This window comes from Tupaia chinensis, unplaced genomic scaffold (genome assembly GCF_000334495.1).
Source record: "Tupaia chinensis unplaced genomic scaffold, TupChi_1.0 Scaffold000377_1, whole genome shotgun sequence".
Taxonomy (NCBI): Eukaryota; Metazoa; Chordata; class Mammalia; order Scandentia; family Tupaiidae; genus Tupaia; species Tupaia belangeri.
This window is the reverse complement of record NW_006159875.1, coordinates 425,570-452,612: the sequence shown is the minus strand read 5'-3', so window position 1 is coordinate 452,612 and position 27,043 is coordinate 425,570. Positions and strand designations below refer to the sequence as shown.

Sequence of the window (27,043 nt, the reverse complement as noted above, 5' to 3'; positions counted from 1 at the left end):
TTCAATTTGTACCCAATTCTTAACATATGTACCAAAAATTTAAAAAGCAAGTATCGTGATTCTTTTAAAGTTACTCCAGTGACATTCTGGCTTCAAATGTGTAGGTAAATTTTCCTTAAGAGGATATTGAGTAACACTGTCTTCCATTGTTGAAAGCTGTTACGTAGGTCCCACCAAATCACAATTTAGTATGATACCCACTACATACTTCAAATTTCTAATCTTTCATAGCACGTTACAGAATTATTAGGAGAGCAAGACTACCACAACCAAAGATGTTAGCGAGTGCACACAATCCTGACAGGGAGAGCAATGAAGAATGGTTTTCTCTAGGAAACAATACTACCAAAATACATAATAGGAGTAATTTACAATATTCAAGACACATTAAATGCATGACTGTGACTCCAAACTGCCATTTCGTATGCTTTGTATTTAGGATATAAAAATTACGCACCCACCCCCACCTATGGAATGTTAAGCTGACACGCAAGAGAGTCAAAGCCTCCTGCAAGTCAATATCCCGCTATTTTCTGGTTGTACTGAAAAGTAAACAACCGGTAAATGATTTTACTTCTTAAAAAAATCATTTACACTTAAAAAAAATGGGATGAGGTAGAATTCTCTCATTCTTAAAAATGTTTCTAGAGCTATTAAAAAACTTGCATTTACAAAATAATTGATAAAGTTATACCTCTGGATTTGACAAGAAAGGAGACAAAACAAGGTCTATGACATTATTCAGACTGGACTCCTTTCTCTCCTGCTTCCTCAGAGGGTGGACTCTCCTCATTTTTAGTTTCTCCATTTTCTGCAGGTAAATCTTTAGTGTCTGGGTTGGCCACTTCAGCCTGTTTCCCCCTTGCTCCCCTTTTTCCTTTTGTTTGCACTCTCCTCTGAAGATTTATCCTTCCCAGCTGCCTGTTTTGGCTTCGTCTCCACTCTTGCAGGAGCAGGTTTAGCCAGCAACCTCTCCGATCTCCTCTTGAGTTCTTCCTTGGCCGCCCCCTCAGCTGAACTGACCTTCCTCTTGGGATCTCGGCTGTGGACAGGGTGTGTGCTAGGTGCCTTGGGGGCCGCGGCACGCCTAAAGCCTTAGCGGAGTTGAGTGGATAGACCCTACCACTCCTCCTGCTGCCTGAGCTGCTGGAACTCCCACTGTAGCTTCTGTCACCATGACAATATGACCTACCTCCTGAATGAACAGTATCTTAAAAACTTCTCCAATCATCTCAAAACACGCTGTGGAATTAGAAGGGTAAAACACACTTTTAAACTTCATAACAAAATAAATAATGCATACACACAGTGTGGAGAAGAACAGCATCTGAACACATGAATGCAACCCCCAACAGCCCACATCTTTGCCTCAGAGGCGCCAGCCCTGGGTTTACAGGTGAGAGCCCCAGTGGGCTGGGCCTCAAGCGTGCTGTGAGGGCAGGGGCCCACATGCATCTGAGGGAGCACTGAGGCCATGCAGGCCCAGCAGCTCGGCAGCAATGTGACGAGGACTACACTGTTCCCATACTCGCGGGCCCGTGGGACACGGGTATTCTGAAGAAGAGCAGCTTCATGGCTAACATCAGGCCTGCTCATTATTAGCTTCTAAAATGACAACTGGGGGAACATTGTGACTGAGACATTGACCACTTTCTCTCTTTGATACAGAGAAACTCGTGTACTTCAAAGAGCATCTGGAAGCAGCTCCAAGAAAAAGCACGTGGGCATGCAAATCCCTGAGTTCAGTTTAATAAAGGCAACAAATAATCATCAAAAACCCTGAATGTGTGTGTGTGTGTGTGTGTGTGTGTGTGTGTGTGTGTGTTATATATATATATATAAATAATTGTTCATACAGTTCTGAGAAGGAATAACTATGACACAAAACTGGAGGGAAACTTGAATCCCTACATGACCAGCTGGAAGAGAGAGCTCATGCATGTTATGGCCTCTGGAAGCCAGGCATGTATCCCTGCTTTTCACCCCTCATACGATCACCATAGCCTCACTCGACAAAGAGACCAAGACGTGGGCACTGAGCTCTCCAAGGTAACACACCTGGGGAGAGGCCGAGTCAGGGTGGAACACAGGGCAGTCACCCTGTAGTCTATTTCCGTCCTATTACGTAGATCCCTTCATGAGCTGCCGCGCCCTGCTCTCCACACCTGTCTCCATCACATTGTGCTTATTATTGTGTCTGACCCCAGCTCCTGGCACGTTTTAGGTATTTGACTCATTTTTGTTAAATAATTGAATAATAAGTGAGTACAGAATTACGTATTGGACTATCTACTTGTATTTGTGTACATGTATTTTTAATCCTGATCCCTGCATTCTAAGAAGAAAAACCAATCTCTAATCTCTATAGCATTATATTTAGAATTCTCTAGAAAGATAATGCCCTACTTGTTAATTACTGTTGGGTTTTGCCCTATATCTTCCCACTTCAGTCCATGCGGATAGTTGGCTTTTCTGTTCCTTTGACTCAATTTATGCCTGTGAAAATGGAAAGAGGTGTGAGCAGTTGAAGGTAGTGAGAGGAGAAAAGGGTTCCTAGATATCAAAAGGTTGCAGGTATGGGATTCCGGGAGTCAGTCGCAGGGCCCTATGGCTGCTTTTGCCTTCAGAACCCAGAGAAACATCTGGACTTCTATCCAAGATAAAGGCACGGTGGGGGCCAGCAAGTGGAGTTGTGGTTAAGGTGCTGGATTCCCATGTGATGGACTGCAGTTCAAGTCCTTGACATGGAGGCCTACTTTCTCACTTTCCTTCTCCCTCTCTCTGGTGAGTCCATATGTCCTATAACAGTTTAAATGATAACTATAATAATAATAATAACAAATTATTAAGTAATTCTTTTATTTTTTTTTTTTTAAAAAAAAAAGCACAATAGCACTGTGAAGGTACCTGGGTCCAGACATCGAAGTTCCTTTCCTCTAAAATATTTACAAACTCCGAACAGAGTAAAAAGCTCCAGAGATGATCTGCTCCTAGGAGCAGGTGGTTGTTCAGTCCAAGCATTAATGGTCACCCTGAGGAACCACAGGTCAAAGTCTTTCCAATATTTGATGGCGACTATTTGTTGTGTTTTCGATATGCCCCACCAAAAGAAAAATTCAAAAATTCAATCTCCACTTAACAGCATTGAAAGGTAGAAGAACCTTTGAGTCAGTAGGTAGCATGGAAGTCAAGGCTCTGGACCACATAATGCCAACTCTGAGGTTCAAGTCCCAAACACAGCAGCTTGAGAAAGACACAGGGTACATGTGGGTGTGTCTCAAATCCTGATCCTAAGCGGAAAATGGAGAAGGGAATGTGGCATAGCCATCCTCTCTAGGGAGTGACTTCTCAGTTTCTCAGTTTTGCTTGTTCTCTGTCTCTCTCCAGCAAGCACACGTGCGGTATGATAAAAATCTAAATATATCGGGTCATTGGAAAAGTCATAATGTGTTTTTTCTGTGTTTTTCTATGCAAAAGTGTCAAGGCCTTTCCCAAGACCCAGTATATAGGGTCACACACACACACACACACACACACACACACACACACACATATGTGTGTGTTTAACAGGTGATTAGGTCACAGGGCTCTGCTTTCATGAATGAATTAATGCCATTATCATGACGTTGGGTTTGCTACCACAGGAGTTAGCACCTTACAAAAGGATGAAGTCTATCTAGCCCCTTTGTCTTCTTTCCAACCCTCTCTTTGATCTTCCACTATGAGATGATGCAGCAAGGCCTTCCTCAGACTTGGTCCCTTGGTCATGGACTTCCCAGCCTCCAGAACCATGAGCCAATGAACTTCTGCTACTTGCCTAAACTGTGACATACTGTCACAGCAGCGCAAAATGAACTAAGACACCACATAAGCTTCCTTTGTTCTCACACAAGTCAATGAAAGAAGAGCCCAGTAGTCCCTGAGAGTCACCCTAGCAGCATTGGGGTGCTGAGTTTGAATGAATGTGGCAAAGTAAATACAATGAATAGGCCCTTCTGAGTTTCAAAGACTGAATCTCACCATACTTGTACTCACTGAAGAGATAGTAGCTGGTTCCTCAGGACGGAAAGCGGAAGACACTTGCCTTTGAGGGTTTAGAGTGTACGGAACCAGGTGAGTTCAGTGATACCTCAGAAGCATTGGTGTCCATGGGTTCCCAGTGGTAAGAAGGACTTGTAGCTAGCTCCCTTGCCTCTTCCTGAAAATATGGCTCAATCTCCAAGGAAAACGATAATTCAGGATGCTAAGGCAAGTTAACCAGGCCAGCAGCTCATGGTCTCAGCACACACTTCAGTGCCTACACTGGCACAAACACATCAGCTTTTCTGAGCTCACAGGATCATGACCCTTTCAGCCAAGAGCATTTAGGTGGTACCTGGTTTTTGAGGTCCAGAGGTCCTCAGAGGTCCAGAGGGGCCCTCCAGAATTATCTGTACTGTGTAGACCCCAAGACTTTTGCACTAATGGAAATAGGACCAAATAATGCTAAGTTTCATGTTCTTGCCATCTTAATATCATGGAGACTTGGGTTTGGATTCAATTAGATTTAAAGACAAGAGCTGTAACACAACTCCTTTTGCAAAATCTACGTGGGGAATCAAGACGTATTCCCACTGTGATTCTGTAAGATTTTAGATTTGTGACAGAGGCCCATAGCTGCAATAGTCAATTTGTTATGCTCATAGCAAATATTTATGGAGTGCTTTATTGTGTATAAAAGAACTACCACTCATTAAAGGAGGAGGTGTAGTGAGGCCTCACAGGGGAGGGTTATCACTTTTAACTGATGCTCTGGGGAAGACAGACTTGGACCACAGTATGAGATTTTTAAAAAAATTTAAAAAGACACCTCAAGATATTTTATTATTTCTAAGTTCTAAAGTAAACAGTTCCAGATGTGTCACAGTGTTCCTGAAATTTGAATAATGAAAGATCCCTTTTAAAAGAAAGAAATTCCCTCAGATCCCACCAAATGCATTCAAGAACTCCCAGAGTCCACAGTCCTAAGAAACTGGCCCTGTTAAAGAAACACATCCTTCTATTAAACGTTGTTAGTTGAAAAAGAAATTTCTATTTTTTTTATTTGTGAGAGAGTTTTGTTTTTTTTGTTGTTGTTGTTGTTTTGTTTTGTTTTGTTTTGTTTTGCTGTAGGGCACGTGTACTTGCCAGAAAGACAAAGAGAGACAGAGAGACAGAAAGCAAGAAATCACCGCCCATGGGGGATAGCCACACCGCAATCTCTTCTCCTCCATGCTCCTCTCAGGATTTGGGGTACACATGGACATGCACCTGCCATGAATTTTAAGCCGCCAGGTCCAGACTTGAACTGTAGTCAACTACATGGGAGTCCTGCAACGTAACCATTATGCCATCTGTGGCCCCTAGAAATTTTTATCTTTATAACTGGCAACAATTTTGTGAAGGTTAGTATTAAAATGGAATATTTATTTAGGGTCTTATGGTGCAGTGTAGCGTGTTACTCTGAGAAGCAGTCCCACATGGAGGGTCCCATGTTTGTGTCTGGAGGCCTCCCTGAGTATACCTGGACCCTGCTTGTCCCTGCCAGGGCTGGCCAAGCTGGGGGTGGGTCGGGACATCAAGGTCCCATTGGAGGTACTATCTCTCTGGCCCCAACTTCTGTCTCTCAGTCCTGGAATAAATAAATATATTTAAAAACTACATTTACATTTAAAGTCCTAGAAAAGGCTTCATCTCCTAAATTTATAGCTGCAGATTCCCAGGGATCTGTGCACCTTAATCTGGGTGTCCCTGTTTTCTGGTGTGATTGGTCACTCACAGTGCTTACAACATTGGCACAGGAGGGGCTTTTGAGAGCCAGTGAGGTGAGACTGCTGACCTGCATGGCCACCGGGGGCCGCAGAGCACCAGGAGCTGGACAGGGTGGGGTAGCTTCCCACCGACAGCCCCTCCCCATGCTGATTCTGCCATGATACTTAGTAACGACAAAGAGAGTGGGAAAGGACCATGCTGCTGGTAGAACCTGGCACTTTCGATAAATTGACAGGACTAGAATCACAGGAGGGGATAAATCACTTAATTTTTGAACCTGGGGAGACCTGCAGATGGTGTAATGGTTACATCGCTGGACTCCCATGTAGTTGATATGGTTCGAGTCCAGACCTGGCAGCCTAAAACTCACATCAGACATGTGAATGTGCGTGCCCAAGATCCTGAGAGGAGAATGAAAAAGAAGGGATTGCAGCGTGGCCATCCCCTCGGGGGTGATTTCTCACTTTCTGTCTCTCTGTTTCTCCTTGTCTCTCCCACGAGCACACATGCCCTATACCAAAAATCTCTCTTAAAAATAAAACAAGAAATTGAATTAAAAGGGGACCCAGAGTCCCAGGGAGAGAAGCAGAAGCATGCCATGGGAAGCAGCTGCTCACGGCGATCCAGGCTTTGGTCTTTCATTGGAAGATGAGCAGGTGGCTGAGATGTCTATGAAGGTTGGAGTGTCTCTCAACAATAATTAATATTTGTTCATTATTCCATGGTTTTAAAAGTACCTTTATATTCACTCTAATTTAATCCTTGTAACAACTGGTGCTTATAATCCTGTTTTATTGATGAGAAAAGCAATGTTCAGGGAATTAAAATCTAAGCGCTGATGGACTAGCACTGTGGCAGGTCTTTAGGAAACTGAATCCCATTGCTTTCTCCTCCACAGCAGGGGCTTGGGGTCTTGAGCTAGGTCTGGACAGAGAGGGGACAGAGAGGGTGCAGGGGAAGAGTCTGCTGTTGGCTCCTTAGATCTCTCGAGCCTTCCTTGTAAGCCTGCCTGGTGTCTCCATGCTCATTTCCATATACTGCCTGCTAACCAGGTCATCTTTAGGCCGAGGGATTGTTCCAAATACCGTGGAAAATCCAGGTGTTTTTTCCTGACTGGATTCCATTCATTCAGCACTTTCACCCCCTCCCCTTCTCTCTAGTCTCTACCTGCCATTACCCTGATTCCCCCAGGTTGCCACCCTTGACGGAGTCAGGTTGTGGACACGTGAGCAGGTGCTGGCGAGCGGGGGTCTTTTCGCTGCAGCAGACAGTCTGTGTCTCACCTCTGAGGTTTTATTAGGACGGGGACCAGGCTGACTGTGAATAACACCTTCTCACAGAACCACCTCTCATACCCCAGCTGGTGATCATGCAAACCCCTTGAGGGGTGAGCTTCCCAACATGGGAATACAGATTAGGACCAGGTGCAGCAAAACCAGAGTTCTATGTAAACTGGCTTGTCAGCCCCAAGGAGTATTCCTTACTGTGGATTCTTATTTTCAGCAGGGTTTTCTCATAGTGCATTAAAATTAAGTCCAATGTGCAATGTTAAATCAAACATTGCTTAAGAATTTAGTCTCCAACATGTTGTCTTAGAAAAATGGGAGAAAAAAAATTTTGATGAACCCAGAAAGGATGCACAGCTTCTCCAACTGAAGCGACAGAGTTGATGGAATTTGGTTTACATTTAAACTAGAATCCTACAGAATAATAATGATGTATCCAAACACTGTGGGCGATGCTTGCTAATACTCTGAGCCCCTTCCTCACCGCATGCCGACAAGACATGCATCTCTGCTGAAAGATCTGGAGATCCGTTCAGTGCTGGTCCGGCTAGTAACGTGTTGCCTCATGGTGAGCGCAACTGTAACAGACCCACGTAACAACTGCTCCAGCACCCTGGGAACCAGTCGAAGAAAACCTCACACAGGGATTCGAGAGTGACAGGAACAACCAGGAGGACAGTGCCTCTGAACCAGTGCCAACACCCCATTGCCAGGAAGCATGAAGCCAGACTTACAGCAGGCGAGATTATTGTTTCTGACAAAAAACAGCCTAGCTTCTTCTATACTCTGAGGACGTCCGGAAGAGAGATGGGAAGGACTGAACAATTAAGCCTGTGTTCCAGACCATATTTCTCTTGATCTTTACTCTTCAGAGAAAAATGGTTATTTTATGTATTCCATTACATCACACGTTTTTATTATCCTATGATGTCAAATAACGTTAGCAGCCCTTTCCTCAAACTAAAAGGATTATGATTAGAGGTGTCCACGGGCCCGACCAATAAGCTGAAATTTTCCGGGAAATGCAAATTTTAAGTATCTCCATCTAACTATGAGAACAAGCAAAATAAATGTAAAATGCCAACAATGAAAATACCAATGCCAAATGTTGGCAAGATGCAGAGCAACTAGCATTCTCTGATTGCTGGTGAGACTTTGAAATGGTAAAACCACGTGGGAAAATAGCTTGCCATTTTTTTTATAGCTTTGTATCCACTTTCAGTATGACCCAGATAGCCTATGCTTTGGTATTTCCCTAAGAAAAATAAAACATGCTCACACAGGGCTTGAATATGAATGACCATGTTTGCCTCATTCGTAATAGCAAAATATTTCAAACAACCCAAACATGCACCAACAGTTGACTAAATAAGTTCATCGATGTACATTAGTACACTAGCATGCTCCTTAGTATTAATAACTGATACCTACAACAGAGTATCAAAACTATCACACTGAGCAAAAGAAAGAAATGTAAGAAATCTTTCCGCTGTGTGATTCCACTTACATGACATTCCAAGCAGGCCAGAATTAATGTGTAGCGGCAAAAAGTAGGCTGGGGGTGCTCGAGTGAGGGCAGAGAGGAGTCTGACAGCAAAGAGGGTGGAACAAGGTTCGAGTGATGGGATGTGTCAATCGTGGTAGTGATCACATGAGTGTATGTATTTTTTCTCAAACTCTTTGAACTATATATTTAAAATGTATAAATGTAATATAAATTAAAGCTCAAAAATGTTTTCACATTTAAAAGAAAAATCTGTCCCTGGTGTTGCTGGGGAATTCTGCAGTCTGAATCCTCACGTCCCCCCACCTTGCTCTGTGACTTGCTACTCTGCTACCTGGGCTTCCCATGACCCTAAGAAACTCCTTCCCGGCAGTGCAGCCCCCACAGGCAAATGCTGCTACGTCACTGTCCCCCCACCCCCCAGGGAGACAGGTCTTTCCCCTCTCTTGCCCCAAAACTCAGAAGTAGCCAAGTGGCCACAGCTAATAAAGTGCATGTATACTAGAAGTGGAATCACAGAACCACTTAGACACACTATGAGGGCTCCTCCTAGAGCCTGTGATGGGCTTCTGTGCAGGCTCCTTACTTCTGTTTAAGCTTCCGTCCAGACAAAGATGACTGCCTGCTCTCACAAATGCCCCCAAGACCCTCTACGGCTTAGAATCCTGCCACTACACACCAGCTTACAGAGAAAGGGGGTTGTTTCCCTCACCCCACATCCCCTCTCTCACCCTCCTAACCCCTGGCCACGAAATGCTTCAAGATTAACATCCACCCTCAATCAGCCCTATCAAGACAGATTGTCCGCTTCTTTCAAGAAAAAAAAAACAAAAAACTGAATTGCCAGGTTGTTTTCTCTGTAAACTGATAAGATGACAAAAGTCCAAGTTGTTCAGGCTCCCAGCATGGTCCATAGAGCCCTGTGTCTCTAGTTTAGTATGGAGTAAAAAAGACAACACAGTTCTATCACATACATGTTTGTTCAAGGGCACCCACACACAAAATATTTTTTCAGAGGTACATGCACGTGTTCACACACACACACACACACACACACACACAGGGAAAAGCTTTAAAAGATAGCAATAATATTCCTATACAAAAAAAATCTAAGTCCAAAATTCAGATCAAATCCATTTTCTGACTATAGTTAACTCTTCTGCTAACACGTCCAGATGTCTCTAGTTAGGGCATAAGAGAGAGAGGGATAGGAACAGGAGAGGGAGGTAGAGAGGGAAAACAGAGTTACGGATACTTGTCTGAGAAAAGGCAGCAACAGTCCCAGCTGTGCAGTGTAGGTGGCCCTCTGCATCAACGCAGTCATGACCATAAACTCAGATTACCAGAGTAATCCAGGACAAAAAGATAGACAAGATAGAGACGTACAGACAGGGGACGTAGAAGCATTTGCTAATAATTAGAATGAAAGGACAAGTTTATTTTGATGCAACAATGTTGAAAAACATTCCATTTTTTCATAATATGTATTTGCAATGAACTTTTTGAAAACTCTTCACATATACACGCATATGAAGATAACAGGTAACAGATAGATGATAGAAGATAGAGCGAAGGATAGATGGACAGATAGCTATACATACATAGATAGGATAAGAGAGAGAAAATATCAATACAGATTGTTTAAATTTTTCTAAAGATTTCTTATTTCACACAAAATACGTCTATCAACCCTCAGACGTACATTGTAGTTTGAGGGACACAGCCACAGGGGATCTTTCTAAGCATGGTGGAAGAAGTCCCTTGTTTCAATTCCATTAACAAAAGCTGTCAGGCTATAGGACTTTCAACACTGAGTAACAGAAACTATACATTGCTTCTTGGTGACAAAGTTAAAGCAGCCTGAGTTTAAAAATTGGACATCGACCAGAGATATAAAATGTCACAGATGGAACACCATGCTTTGCTTTGTTACTGGGTTGGTTTCGGCTAGTTTTTCAGTGTGTAGCAAAGGCTGGAGGCTGGGAAGAAAGCTGACATCTGTGCTCACCTAGCAAATGGCAGTACTCTGCACATCCACCACGCATAGCACACGCAACTCAACGCCATTCTGCACTGGAGAACCAGCAACCAAGAGTGAAACCAGCAACCAAGATTTGAAATCATGTTGCACCGTTAACAGAAGATACAGGAGGAACTTAAAATTCATCTCTGAAGTTTTAAACCATTCCGCTCTCATAGTTTCTATGTTTCCAGAAAGATACATGTTTTGTGTGTGGAATCTTTTATTATTTTAGGTCTTTCTCACCCTCTGGACTGTACTCTCCGAAGGTCTCTTGTTACACTTGGGTTTTCCTCAGCACGGGAGCCAGTTCCGAGACTGCGAGCTTCCTGTAGCAAATACTCAATAAATAATGGTCCGGTGGGTGAATGAGCACATTGCTGTTGATTTTTCCATATCCTTTATATCCATAGGACACATAAATTCTTTCTGTGTGAGGAAACAATTCTTAAAGTCTTCTCTGTTCAAACAGAGGCAGAATATTAATGACAACAACTGAAAACTGAACTATAGAGTTATGAACAGGGACCTAAAAATAGTTTCCTCTGCTAACAGCCTCATCTGACAAATGTTAGGCTGTTTCAAGCTTCCCTCTTACAGACACAGGGCAAAGCCGCGTGTTCCCAGTTGTCAAGTAACACCCTTTGCTGAAACTTAAGTAGAACAAAATCTGACAGGGAGCTGTGGCTGAATCTAAGTCCTGGTTATGTAAGATCGCCAAGGAAAATGAGTGTTTCTCTCTCATTAACTGAAATGCCAAAGCTGAAGTTATGAACATAATTATGGCTGATATTTTTGTTCACCTGCTTCACAGAGAGTTAGCAATAGAATTGTCTCATGTAGACAATGATTCGATTTTTTGGAGAGAAGGAGGGAAACGGCTTACAAATGACAAAACAAATACCCTTTCTTCTGTTTCCGCTTACCCATGATCTTCAGTGGTAGAGACTTAGCCCAGAGCTGAGTCTTCCAGAACAAATGACCTTCTAGTTTTGAGAAAAGAAAAGAGATCACTATTCAATCACTAATAGATTCAACAGTTTAACTAAATGAACTGGCTTGGAAAGGAGCCTAACAATGATAGCAATAACATTATAACAAACTTGAGTTAACATTTATTAAGTTATCTTCTATGGACCTGGCATTGTGCTAGAGACAAAAAGAGCGAGAAAAAAACAGAAAACATTAGCTCTCATGGAGTCTGCCGTCCAGAACTGCCCAAAGGTCTCCCAGACTCACACATGAGCATCAGAGCTCCGCTTTAGAGTCCAGATGAATTCTAGAGCAAAGGGAGGGAGGAGGTGTCCTCAGAAATTTCAGAATAGGAGGTAGGTACCTAATGCCTCAAGTACCTGCCCCAGCAGCCCTGCTCCTCAGAGCCATGTAAGCATCCCTGTGCGCTTTGAAGCTCATAGCCATAGTCTACACTTTACACTCTAACTAGACAGGGCAAGGAATGAAAAGAGTGTTCTGTTGAACAAAGAATGTGTTTTACTGCCTGCCATCTGGGAACCGAAGACAACTCTGGATACTATGGATTTTGCTGCCAGGTTAACTGGTTAATTCTCAGTTCTCACATTGTGTTGACCTAGCCCAGCATATAAATTAGTAGGTCACATCCTCTGTTTGACAGACTGTCTTCACTTGGCTCTCAGAACTCCTCACTCAGGGCTTTAGCTCGTTCCTCATTTCTTCTCAGTCTCTGTGTCTGAATCCTTCTCTTAACTCGAACCCTCAGAGTGCAGTACTCCAAGCTGTGGTGTAAAGTATTCTACACTTAATTCCAACAAACTCTACTGAGAATTCTCTACAATCCCATGGCCTTAAATACCAATTACAGAGTTTTGACAGAATAACTGGTATCAGATTCACCCCTCCACTGTAGACAAAAAACATATTGGAGGCCTAGTCACAGAAATGCGGGTTGGTAGATGCCACTCCTCGGGAGGCTGAAGCCACAGAGAGGCCAGGATTCGAATCCAGGCCCACACTGTATTGGGTACTGTGGTGTGCACCTGCAGTCACTATTATCTGGGAAGTTGAAGTAGGAGGATCGTGATTTAGCAAGACCTATCTTTAAAAAGAAAAACAAAACAAACACACACACTCACACACACACACACACACACACACACACACACACTGAACAAGATGACAACAATCGTGTGGGCCAGCAGGTGGTCTGGTGCCTAAGCCAGCTGGATCCCACATTGTCAACAGCACTGTGCCAGGCCCAGTTCTGGCAGCTTCAAAAGCACGCTGTGAGTATCTTCCATGGACTTGGCACTGCCCAGTGCTGGGTGTGCATGCATGCAGGCCTGAAATCCCAAGAGGAGAATGGGGAGGGATTGTGATGTGGCCATATCCTCAGGAGCTGATCTCTCTTCTTCTTCTTTCTCTCTGTGTCTCTTCTCTTGTAAGCACAAACTAAAACAAACAAACAATGACCATGAACATTGGATAGCAATAGTAATGCTAATAATGATACACACTTTATAAGAGAAGGAAATTAAATGAACTGAGCCCAGTGTCTTTTTTTTTTTTTTTCCAGGTTTTTGCCATAGGGCATGTGTACTCACTGGAGAGAGACAGGGAAAGGGAAAGTGAGAAATCATCCCCCAGGGAAAATGGTCATGCCTTAGTCCTTTCTCCTCCGTTCTTCTCTTGGGATTTCAGGCAATTGCTCACATAAAATCTTCATGAATTTCTAGCCTCAGGGGCCAGGACTTGAACCGTGTTCTGCCATGTGGGTGTCCAGTGCCATAACCACTATGGAACTTGCTGGCCCCTGAGCCCTGAATCTTTTTCCCTGGGGCATTTTCCAAATAACTGTGCAGGAAAATAGAGCCTAGCCAGAGATCAGTAGGCTGGCGAGAGGTACAGAAACCAGATCTTGAGAGTAGTAATGTTTCTGAGGTTTTGAAGGTGGGACTGAAAGAGAAGCATAAGTCACCTTGACACATCCTGAAACAATCTGGATAGAATGTGCCTCTGGTCCTCAGATCACTTCTGCTCTATTTGTATACAGAGCTGGGTTCCAGGAAGGCTAGCAGGGAGAGTAACTCCTGGAGTGTAGAGTGCCAGACAGAGACTTCAGGGTCACACACCTCTGGAGAATTCTGGGGGCTTGGATCCAGCCAAACCCCAGCCTTGGCAAACACAAGCCTTCAGTTGTGACCTCAAAAGGCAGCACCAGCAGAAATGATTGCTGTGCTCTGGGAGAAAGGAAGGTGCAGGCCAGTCGTTCTAAAATAGCCTAAAACAAAGGTCTAACCAGATCAGATTATCTCCCAAAGCTTGACTGCCTGTCTGATAAAAAGTCAAAATTTTGTTTTTAATTTTTCACATCCATAATTTTCTTTTTTTTTCCTTTTTTTTTTTTGGGGGGGAGAGGTTTTTGCTATAGAGCACGTGCCCTCACCAGACAGACAGAGAGAGACATAGAGACAGAAAGCAAGAAATCACCCCCCAGGGGGGATGGTCATGCCGCAATCCCTTCTCCTCCATTCTCCTCTTGGAATCTTGGGCATGCACGCACACGTGCCCGGTGTGAGTTTTAAGCCACCGGGTCCGGGACGTGAACCGCGGTCGACTACGTGGGAGTCCAGTGACATAGCCATTATGCTAACTGCTGGTTCCCCATAATTTTCTTAAGATTGAGGAAAAGTTAACACATTTTGATGAAGCTAACCTCATTCAGAAAGTCTATAACCTGCCTTGTATAATGTTTAACATATAATTGAAAAAATAATAGACGTAAGACGAGACAGAAAAAAGTGACTGATAATCAAAAGATGATATTATTAATGGAAATGTACAAAGATATTATTAGCAGTTATTAGAACTGGCATATAACCACTTTAGGAAAAAAAATACATTAACGAGACTAGAGAAAAAGATGGACAAAATTAAATGGTGGGTTATTTAATAAAGAACATGAAATAAAAAGGAATTAGTGGGCAACTGAGAACTGCAGAATGTAATTTCTGAAAATAAGAATATATTAGACAGATTTAATAACAGTTATATCAGGAAGGATGAAACATTTGTAAACTTGAAGGCAGGTCAATAGAAAATCTTTCAACTTAAGCACCAGAGCGGGGAAAGGCGATAAGAAAGCAGAACAAATCATGAGAAAAATGGTGGACACGAGAAAATGATTAACATGTGTGTAATTAGATTCCTAGCATGACAAAAGAAAATGAGACAAAAGCACTGTCTGAAAAGACATCAACACACATTAGAAAATGATACAGAGATTCATAAAGACATAGAGATATAGACAGACAGGCACATTTATAGACATAGGTAGACATAGACATAGACAGATATAGACACCTACATAGCATAGATAGGTATACGTATAGACAGAAATCTAGACTTACATATGCATATACATATAGACACAGCTAGATACAGTCGGTACATATAGATAGGTATAAAGACATAGGTAGAAATGAATGTATAGATCTAAATAGATACAGATGGTATTAACAGAGAGAGAAAAGGAGATAGACTTAGGCCTTGTGATCAAAGAGTCAGGGAAAAAAGTTATCAGTAACTACATTTAGTATAAATGCATTACATACTCCAAAGGCAATAATTTTAGATTTGATTAAGAACAAAACAAAATCATTCTACTTGCAAAACCCATAATGCTTCCTTGCCCTCCTTAGTGATTCTCGGCATGAGGGACGCACCACTCCATGTGGGTGAGGCCAAGATGGGAATCCCTTCCTTCCAGCTCCAGATTACAGGATAGGGTAACTCCCTTGGAGAGGCAAGCTACCCGCATTTCTACTTCCTGCTGGCTCCATGAGAGGGGGCGAGAAGTTGGACTCACTTCCTCCTCTCAGTACTCACTCTGCCCCAGGAACGTTGAGGTGAGAACACCGTAATCTCACATTCCATTGAACCAGCTCACCCCAGGCTGCGGGCACATGTCAAGAAGACCAGAGACTCTGGAGACCTGCAGGGGCATGGTGGTTAAGGCACTGGATACTCCAACATGGCCTACCAGGGTTCAAGTCCTGGACCTAGTGGCTTGCTTTCTCGCTTCCTCTCTCTCTCACTATCACCCTCTGTCTCTCTTTGGTCAAATTAAAAATCAATGAATGAATAAATAAAAAATAAAATAGTTATTAAAAAAAAGATTTAAAAAAAAAAAAAAGGAAAAGGTTGTTTTTGGTTTTGTTTTTTGTTTTTTTTTTTTTTTAAAAAAAAGGAGAAGACCAGAGACTCCAAGCACTTGGGTGGACATAGAAATTACCTTTAACTGCAGAAGATCCAGGAGCAGAGAGAAAAATCTGTAAGCCTCAAATATTTGCGTGATGTTCTAGGCACTTCTGTCTGCATGTTCTGACTAATAAATATTTCCTGTTTATTTGTATTTATTTTCTTTTCATTTATTTTTCTTTCTTTCCTTTTCATGAGGGCAAAGTGTGTGTGTGTGTGTGTGTGTGTGTGAGAGAGAGAGAGAGAGAGAACTTTCCACATAAAAGACATCTGCTATTACTCTTCACCTTTGTGAAAGGAAAGCAGTTCAGAGCAGTTTGTGTAATTTAAGGCCCGTTTAAATTTTCAAGGCCTGAGAACACTCCAGCCTGTGAGTTTGGTTATGTCCCACCCCCACCAGGACTATTTCCCAAAAGCCATGCTCTAGTTTAGAGTAAACAAGCTATGAGGCTCCAGTGGAAGATTTCACAGCATGTCTCCTACCTCTTCTTCATCTCAGTGTACTCGAGTTAGCAATGTACAGAATGAAGTACAGCCAATCAGTTCCCCGCATTACTTAAAGTGAACCAACGTGAATTCTCAGGGAACAACTTGGAACCTCCCTGCTTGATGCCCTGCTTTTTGTTATATAAACCAGCCTTCCGGTCGCCATTTTTGATGAGCATAGGTCTGGGGAACAAGAATCTGATCGGCTGGGGAATGTTTCCTAAGCCCTCGCTCAAATAAACCACTTTAACTTACTAGGTCTCAACCTTCCTTCCAGGTCACTGACACTTTGTCCCTCATAATGCATGCATTGGCGTTTTCACACCTTTACCCCAACCTTTACATCCTGATTTTAACATGACTGGGCTGTCCACAGCCCATGATTTATTCCCCTTTATGACTTTGTTCTTCCATAATGACTTCACCCACTCTTGGTCTAATACTTTACCTAGCCTGGCATGCACGTCACACTGTTCTAAACAAAAAAATCAAGACCTTACCTGATAAGCATGAAGTAGGTGAGGAGGATTAGACGGAAGAATATTAGAAGTGAAAATAATCCTATGCACTCTGAAACAGATTCTCCGCAGTCATTATGACAACAATAAATTTATCTTTTGTAGACATTCTTTATTCATCACATTTATCTTCATAATTACCTGATTATATATCATTCCCATTTACATATATGGGCAACAAGACTCAGCTTGTTAAGTGACCTCCCCAAGCTATACATCTTGTTATCATTAAGGTTGCTATTTATTTTGTCCATTTTTAAATCCCTTGCCAGTAACATAACAAATCTCTGCTTAAAATAATGTTTCTGGCTTCATGATTACTGAGCCTGCTCTGTCAGGGTCTCTGCGCTGTCTCCAGAGCCTTTGTGGGATGTGGTGCTGGCAGCCCTGATAAGCGTCCATGCTCAGTTCTCAGTCATTGTCGCCTGCACCATATTCATGTGACCCAGATTCTCATTTCCATTCCCTGATCGGCCTCCAATCTGCAATTTCAACAGATTGTAAATCCCAACTATTGTCTTGCTACTGGCATACCCAGCCCCTCAGTGGAGCTTAATGAATTATGGTAATGGCTAGCATGTGACAGAGCAACTTCAAAAAAAGGATTACATTTAAATATTTACCGAACAATGCCAACATTCTGAGTCTATCAAATACCTCTTAGACCTAAGAAAATGTGTTTGGCAGTATCAACAACACAGTATTTTAAAAATCTAACATCTGGTATGAATATGTTTAACATCAGAGTTATAATGAAAAAGGCTATAGCACCACATGAGTGAGAGAAACTGAGTAGCCACAAAAGCAGAATGTTTATGGAATTATTTCTTTAATGGAAAAGACCTAGGGCATTATCTGCTTTAGTACTTTCTTCTAAACTCTCAGGAAATTAGGCTCTAAACAGGGACAGGAGACCATCTGCCAATTAGCGACAAAATAGGGTTAGAAAGTTGCATGTTTCAGGCTGGCCCCATAGTCTCATAGTTAAAGAAGCTAGATCCCACCTAGCTGACTTTAAGAGGGGTTAAAGATATTCTTAAACATATAATCTTGGCACCAGGGACTTGAAAAACAGACAGACATGTATGTCTATGTGCCCCAAATTCCCACAGAATGGAAAAATGGAGAAGGGATTATGGTGTGATCATTCATGCTCTATGGGGGGGGGGGGTGCTTTCTCTCTCTCTCTTTTTTTCTCCCTACCAAGCACATGTGCTCTTCAGCGACTAAAAAAGAAAGTACGTGTATATGCTTCTGTTGGTTGGTTGGCTGGTTATGTTTTGTTTTAGTTTCGCTATAGAGTGTGTATGTTTGCTAGAGAGAGACAGAGAGGGAGAGAAAGTAAGAAAGCATCCCCAGGTGTATGGCCACACTGCAACCCCTTCTCCATCCTCGTCTTGGAAATTTGGACATGCATACACATGCACCTGGTGTGGTTTTCAAGCCACCAGGTCTGAAACTCATACCATGCAAGCTGATCATATGGAATCTAGCCTTCTTAAGAAAGATACCACCTGGCTGGTCCCGAACTGTGTGTTTTGTTTTGTTTAGATTTTCTGTCTGTGCTCCCTCCACCTTCTCCCTAGTTATCCAACATCCGTAGAGCCCCTGGCCTTCGGTCTAGGTCTCACAGGGGCCACGATGGCCCTGACTTGGTTACATGCACCTACTTTCTGTGGAATGACTCCTCAGCACAGTCGTGTACATCTCACTCACCAGCCTCATCCACATCATTCCTTATCCCCAAATTGGCTTTTCACTTATGGAGCCGCAGCAGAGTTATAACATCCTGGACAATGGCACTCATTCCTTTCCTCTTCTAGGTTGATCTTTCACTTCCCATTCTTTGCTGCATTCCACCAAACCTAAAATCCTATTTATTATGTTTCTATTTTTTTTTCTTTTTAGAGAGAGAATTTTTTTTTCTTGTGGTTGTTTTTTGTTTTTGTTTTTGTTTTTGTGCTATAGGGCATGTACACTCATTAGAGAGAGAGAGACAGAAAGCAAGAAATCATCCCCCCAGTGGAGATGGCCATGCCATAATCCCTTTTCCTTCACTCTCCTCTCGGGACCTTAGGCACACACGCCTACGCGCCTGGCAGGAGTTTTAGGCCACCGAGTCTGGGACTCCAACTGCCGTCGCGTACATGGGAGTCCAGCAACGTAACCATTATGCTACTGCTGGTCCCTATGTTACTTTTTTAAAGACAAAAATCAAAATTTAAGAATATCTTTAGCCTTTCTTAAAATCAGTAGAACTCCTAGAAAGTAGTAGACATTCAGACAAATAAAATTGTATGAAAGGCTTTAGCCTTGAAGAAAAAACTAGATCAAATATAATTGGTACTCTGTTGACGCCATACATTTTCCTATTAGCCCACCCCAGTTGGCACTCAGAGCAAGTCCCAGGTAAGCGGGCCTTTACCTCGTTTCCCTTGGTGATTGAACAAAATGTGAACAGACAGAATTTAATAAAGCCTGACCTGCAAACTTAGCCTGACATGCAACAACAATGAAGCTGAATACTACAAACAGACCCATGCCACCCACTGCCCATGATCTGAGAGCCCCTATCATAAGATTGTCCCCAGAGTTAACAGCAGATCCAATGATTTCATTAGGATAGAAACTAAACAGAGTGGGACCAGCAAATGGCATAGCGGTTATGTCTCTGAACTTCCACATGGCCAATTGCAGTTTCAGTCCTGGACCTGGTGACTTAAAAATCATGCCAGGCATGTGTGTGTGCATGCCCAAAGTCCTGGGAGAAAAATGGAGGAAAAGGGGTTATGGTATGGCCATCCCCCTAGGGGAATGATTTCTCACTTTCTCTCTCACTGTCTCTCTCTCTTTTCTCTCTAGTAAGCCCACATAACCTAAGGCAAAACTTATTAAAAAAAAAAAAAAAAGAAATCAAACAATGCTTAGCTTACTATAACCAGTAATGTACAAAAGTAAACTAACAGGTGTGAAATAAAAAAATAAATTAATTAATTGAGAGTACATTCTTCAAAATAGGGCTGTGAGGTAGCTGGAGGGCCTAGATTGAGACATGGTAATCAATCTGGACATCCACCCCTGAGCTCCCTTAGTCTCCTAAAACACAGGGAAAGGTTACTCCAATACTCCCTTATCAGCCTGTAGCCTGAGACTACCAGAGAAGAGAACAAGCGTCTTTAGCCCCTCTTTGAGCTTTGAGACTGAAAAATGTCAACGCACCTGGGAAAAGCTTGTCATTGTCTGTCTCCTAGGCCAATCCTGCTTCCAAAGAGAATTACTTGCCAATGTCTGAGCACTAAACCCATTGTTTCTTCCTTTAAACCATTTTACAAAATTAACTCCCATGCTGGCCTCAGAATAATTATGAAATCATCCTCCCCTGGCATGCCCAAGGTCCTGGGAGGAGAATTACAGGACTCCTTAGCATAGCTTTTGACCAATGTAAGACTTGCAGTTACTCCACCTCCTCATTTGTGACTTTTTGCCCTTAAAACTTCTCTACCCTCTGTTAAAGCCTCAACACACATTGTTCAGAGAAACTTAGATGTAGTATGTCTGTGTGATTGTGCTCATTTTGGCCCACAGAAATTCACTGTTTATTTTACTTTCCCTCAACTTCTTTTCTTAGATCAACACATGTATTATAACCTCATATTCGACAATGTAGTTTTATATTTGACACTGAAAACACAAGCACAAAAAAAGAGTGATAAATTTTCCTTCATCAAAACTGGTGCTTCAATGGAAACATTAAAAAATGTAAAAAGACAACCCACAGACCAGTAGAAAATATTTGAAAAACATATACCTAATAACAAACTTATTTTTAGAATATACTAGTATTATTCAACAAAAAGACTAGTTATCAAAAAAATGGAAAAATGGGACCAGCAGTTAGCGTAATGGCTATGTCGCTGGGCTCCCACATAGTCGACCGCGGTTCGTGTCCTGGACCCAGTGGCTTAAACTCACCCTGGGCGCGTGTGTGTGCGTGCCCAAGATCCTGAGAGGAGAATGGAGGAGAAGGGATTGCAGCATGGCCATCCCCCCTGGGGGGTGATTTCCCGCTTCCTGTCTCTCTGTCTGGCGAGCACACGTGCCCTATAGCAAAAACCTCTCAAAAAAAAAAAAAAAAAAAGAAAAAAAGAAAAGAAATGGACAAATGATTTCAAAAGATATTTTTCCAAAGAAGATATATAAGTGGCCAAAAAGGACATGAAAAGATGCTCTACATTACTAGATATAAGAAAAGATAGATAAATAAATAAATAAAATCTACAATGAGATACCACTTTGCACTCACTAAAAAAGCTAGAATCAAAAACTCAGAAAATAGCAAGTAATGATGAGTAATGATGAGATCAGAACCCTCATCTACTACAAGAAGAATGTTAAGATGGTGCAATCACTATAAAAAATAGTCTTGTAATTCCTTCCTCAAACAGTGATATATAGAGTCACAGCATAACCCAGAAAGTCTGTTTCTAGTTATAAACTTGAAAGAAATTAAAAGGTGTATCCATGCAACAACCTGTATATAAATGTATATAATAGCATTTTTCAGAAGAGCCAAAATGTAGATGTGATATCCAGCATATGTCCACCACGTGAAAAATGGAAAAACAAAATGGAATATACCTATACATAGTAATACTATTTGTCTCTTAAAACAATTAAGTATTGGCATCATGTACCCCTAATGATATAAAATAATAATAATGATAATAAGTATTGGCAATTTGTGGAGAAAAAGGAACCCTCATGTGCTGCTGGTGAAATGGAAATTAGTACAGCCGCTATGGAAAACAGTATGGAGGTTCCTCAAAAATCTGAAACGAGAACTACTGTTTGGCCCAGTAATCCTCCTCTAGGGTATATACCCAAAAAGTAAGAAGTCACTACGTTGGAGAGACATTTGCATCTCCATGTTTATTTCACCATTTTTCACAATAACTAAGAAACTGAATCAGCTGAAGTGCCTAAAAACTGATGACTGGATTAGGAGATGGAACACACAAGAGAACACTCCATAGCTGAAGTTAGACGATGATAGCCTCTCACTAGACACAAGGTGGATGATTCTAGACAGTATAATACTGTGTGAAATGAGCCGAGCCAGGCTATGAAAGACTGCTTAACATATACCACAGATCTGCACTCTATGAGAGAAACTGAAAGACTTGATGGTACAGGAGAAAAAGTGATGACAGAAACCAGAAGCTGCACAAGAGGTGGAAGGAGAGAATGGGAGGAAATGGTTAACAGAAACGGCAATGCATGTAACAGAGGAATAGGTTACGGAATGGTGCACCGCAGCCGAGCAAAACACGCCATTAATAATTCAAAATATGCTTCCAAAACAACAAAGCAAAACAAAGAAACAAAACCAGCAGAACTATTATTGAATGTGTAATATGATGTGCAGTGTGAATAAAATGAATATACAATATCCTTGATTTGATTATTACATAAAGCATACATGCTTTGAAAAACTATAGTATATCCCCAAAGATGTATGGTAATTACATGTAAACCAGAAATCATAATTTTGAAAAAAAATAATTAAGTACTAGTAGATGCTACAACACAAGCAAGCCTTGAAATTCAACAGTCCATGACAGACTCCAGAGCAAACTTACCTTGGGGGTAGGGGGGCAGCCTACAGCAGCACTGCCGCAGACAGAAAGCTGGTTCTGGGCAGAGCCTGTGGCTGGTAGCCTGTCCTGATCCCCACTCCGTTACCTGTGGTCCTTCAGCCTGCCAGACATGGCTTCAGGGAAATGGAGACTAGGATATATTCAAAGGTCAGCCTAATGGGGGCTAAGTCTGATGATGGAGACAGGAACACAATACCACTGTAGCAATGAACCCTGGGCCCCACAGCTCATCCTGCCAAGGCCCAGGTCTTCGGGCTCCTGGTCCACCTATGGCTCCCAGCTCAGCTTTGCAGTCCTTCCTGCAAGAATGCCCCCAATTTCAGCTTCACCAAGTTTAGTGTTGACAGCACAGAGACTGACAGAGGCTACAGAGGTTGGACCAGGTCTCAGAGTGCTCAATTCTCCTGGTAGTGTTTTTCTCTGGGGGTGTTAATAGCTAGGTCTGAATTTCTGGATTGAATTCAAATTTGTCCTTTGTACAGGAAGTTGGGAACCCAGAGAAAAGAAGACAAGTATTCTCTCCACTTGCAGATTAGGAAATGAGTCATTTATCCTGAAGCTAAGAGAAAAATTACCCAATTTTGTAGCCTAAACCAATGAATTAGAATAGGTCACAGGCCCATAAGGCTCGTCATTCTACAAGGTGAGTTCAGCCATTCATATCTAATCTTTTCATTATGTTTCTGAATTTGAAATAGAAAGAGCCAACTCTTCCCACAGTTAGAGACAGATATCTGAGTGTGTGAACCATGCATTGTCACTTTAATTCAGACTCTGAACCTTGGACAAAACCATTGGAGTTGCTTCCCTGGAGGGATGAGACTTCCCAGACATATTCCTTCCTTAAAAATACTTCATGCTATCCTCACAGTAGAAACTTACAGAATCGATGTGGAGCCTGGGATGCAATGTCAAAAATAAAATAAAGTAAGAACAAAAATAAAATTAATGCTATGAAAATGCTGTTTATTAAATAAAGGACTAAATAAAACTTTTTCTGAAGTCTTTATTTTATACAAACAGATCTTCAGAATTCTCCTCTGAGAGTCTTTTAGCATATTAACACATTCTCTTGAAGCTTAAAGTTTAGTTTTAGATTCTTGGAAAACCACTTTAGGTTACTTTCTCTTCAGGCTTGAAATACTGTTCTTAAGGGCTAAGATAAAAGATAGTGAAGGTAAGTTTGCATGAAGCACCCAAGAACATTGTTGAAATAAATTATTAACTTTTGCAAAGAGTTTACATTTATATTTAAGATGAGTTTAAAAATGGAGAATAGCAGGGACCAGCAGTTAGTGTAATGGCTATGTCGCTGGACTCCCAAGTAGCCGACCGTGGTTCGAGTCCCAGACCCTGTGGCTTAAACTCACACCAGGCGCGTGTGTGTATGTGCCCAAGATCCCGAGAGGAGAATGGAGGAGAAGGGATTGCGGCGTGGCCATCCCCTCTGGGGGGTGATTTCTCGCTTTCTGTCTCTCTGTCTCTCTCTGTCTGTTTGGCGAGCGCACACGCCCTACTTTAATTTGTGTAGCCATAAACCTTTTAATCAAGGACAACATACTTACTTTCATTTCTGCTAATGCAACTGAAAAGAGCATTCTGTAAATTAAAGAAAAATAAACAAACAGAAATTAACAACCAGACAGAATTTCTCATTTTATTTCACTTCATAGTTATATGGAAATCAGGATACCAAGCTACTTAATTCTTCTCTAAGTCCAAGACTGAAAACACAGAAGCTTTGGAGTGACATTCTGGTTGCATGAAGCACCCAAGAACATTGTTGAAATAAATTATTAACTTTTGCAAAGAGTTTACATTTATATTTAAGATGAGTTTAAAAATGGAGAATAGCAGGGACCAGCAGTTAGTGTAATGGCTATGTCGCTGGACTCCCAAGTAGCCGACCGTGGTTCGAGTCCCAGACCCTGTGGCTTAAACTCACACCAGGCGCGTGTGTGTATGTGCCCAAGATCCCGAGAGGAGAATGGAGGAGAAGGGATTGCGGCGTGGCCATCCCCTCTGGGGGGTGATTTCTCGCTTTCTGTCTCTCTGTCTCTCTCTGTCTGTTTGGCGAGCGCACACGCCCTATAGCAAAAACCCCTCAAAAAAAAAAAAATGGAGAATAGCAAATTCTAAATTTAACCAGCCTCTGGGTTCTGAATGGTGGCATTGCAATTTTGAAATCTATTTTTGTGGCCTCTGTTATTATGGATTTCGTACATCCTTCCACAGAGTTTAAGATGATGTGCGATATTTGTCTGAAGCACGCATGCCCAGTCTGTATCAAGGAGAATATTAAATGAAGCTCCTCCCTGTTGTCACAAACTCTAAATGAACAGGCTTTCTCGACAGAGTTTGAAGATGTCAAATGGACGTGCCTACATAGAGCACCTGCCTGGGCCGCCTGTTGGGGAGGACGGTGATTAAGACCTCATTTCTGAGACCAAGTTGTTTATATACTTGTGAGTAGATGTTATAAACATAAAAATAAAATTTGATGAAATAATACAAGGTATTCAACATTTGCTGCAAATATGAGCAGAGAGAAATACATCTGGGTGCGCTAAGGGGATATAACGGGAAGACTGAGATAAGCAAGAGTCAGACCTTAAGAAAATGAGTCTCCAAATGGTTCCAGTTCTCCCATCTTACAGAAGGAAGGTGGTGATGGTGTGTAAAAGGAGAGTCGGCAGACAAGAGTGTGGAAACCCAAGCACGGAAGGAAAGTGTAGCATCCAAGGAGTCCTGGGAAGAAGAAAATAACAAGATCCCTGAGTTTTCAAATCTATTTATATCAACTCTTGGCCATAGAAACAACGATGGAGATCCTGAGACTGAGATGAATTAAGTGTCTTGCTGGACTAGTTTCCACATTTAATTATTCATAGCAGCAGGACTGAGCTTAAGCCCAGGTCACTGAGCAGTACGTTTTCCCTGCATTCTGTGAGAGGAAGTGAACAGGAGGGGGAACTAAGGAACTGTGAAGATTCATGGAGGATGTTAAAGCAGGATCATAGGATGTTTGTCTTTCCAGATAAGAAAGAACCATACCATGCGGTTTTAGTTCTCTAAACTTCTTCATAATTTCAAATTGCATGAAATTATCTTTGTGTATTTCTTAAACCATCATCATCATTAGTAGTAGTAGTAGTAGTTTTTAATTTGACCAGAGAGAGAGACAGAAAGTAAGAAAGCAAGTCACCAGGTCCAGGTCTTAAACCCTGGTTGACCATGTAGGAGTCCAGTACCCCATTCTTGTGCAAGATGTCAGTCAGTTGATGTGATGTGTTCAGGCTAGCACATTCTCTTCAAGAAGGCAGAAATATCTGGGCATTCATATATGCAAGAATGTTAAGGGACAGATTTTCCTACCATTCCAGCCTTCACTTCACTTTTCCAAGCTATAAATCAGAAGTTTGGGAAACATATTAAAGATAGAATTTTGACAGTATCACAATGTGAATGCGATTTCTGTGTTTTTATTGCATTTTTCCTACAAAAGTTTATGACAAAATAGTATACCTATGGTTTTAGCATCTGAGCAGGTTGTTGTATTTTAACATTTTGAAAATGAAGTAATTGGTGATTTTGTTACCTCTGTTATCCTTGACAAATGCTTATAGGCTTCCAACTGGCAAAATGACACCATGATCTTTGTTTAAAGACAAGGCTCCCAAATCAATCTGGATATCAGAATTGAAACGGGCCAGCTTGAGGTTTAGCAAGACTGTAGCCACTGTGAAATTGAGAAAGACCTCTCTGATGAGAACAATTTGATCAAGGGCTGAATCACTGGGAGGTCTACTTTGAGGAATGATCAGGTAAGAAACCAGGGATAGGTATTTAAAGAAAAACAGAAATCAGGGTAAAGCAACTGACTTTGATTGACTGACAAGAGGAAGGATTTGCATGGGCTTCTATCTTGTATCTATAAATAATGACTACTTGCCGAGACAGAAAGAGACAGTTCAGTGACAGCTTTCTGACTGTCTCCCTGTAACCTGGTTGCAAAAATAAACTCCCTTCTCGAGCTTCTGCCTCTTGTTTCACTGTCAATGAGTAGAAACAGATGGACTTAGTTTGCTGATAATAGATCACCCACTGGGTTTACAATTAAAATTTCTCCTTCCCTGCTGCCAGGACCCTGTACAGGGCAAGTTCTCATGAGTCAAAACATCCCCCAGGTAAAGCACTAGCGATACCACATCAAAATTACTTAAAGAAAATTAATGTTTTTCATAAGTAACATTGGATCTAAGTTATTCAGAAGTATATATGTTCCAGAGAAGAACAGAGTATGTTGAACCTTTAATCACTCCACTCAAATATTAGCAAGAAAAGCTCAAGTCCTAGAAAGGGTAGCCTAGACCCTATTGCATGAGGATGGGCCTCAGGCCAGAGCACTGGCTTCCCCTAGGATCCTGGTACAAGTGGGGACCCACCCAGACCTACTGAATCAGGATATGCATTAGAGCAAGATCTCCAGGTCATTTGCATAGGTGGGAAATTTTAGGAAGCCTCGGCAGAGCAGCTTCACTCTAGGC

The 27,043-nt window shown here is 41.9% G+C and overlaps 1 pseudogene; it reads right to left on the bottom strand.

The window, feature by feature from the left end:
- Positions 1-737: 737 nt before the first annotated feature.
- Positions 738-27,043, bottom strand: part of LOC102500311 (non-histone chromosomal protein HMG-14 pseudogene) — a 128,708-nt pseudogene continuing 102,402 nt past the window's right edge.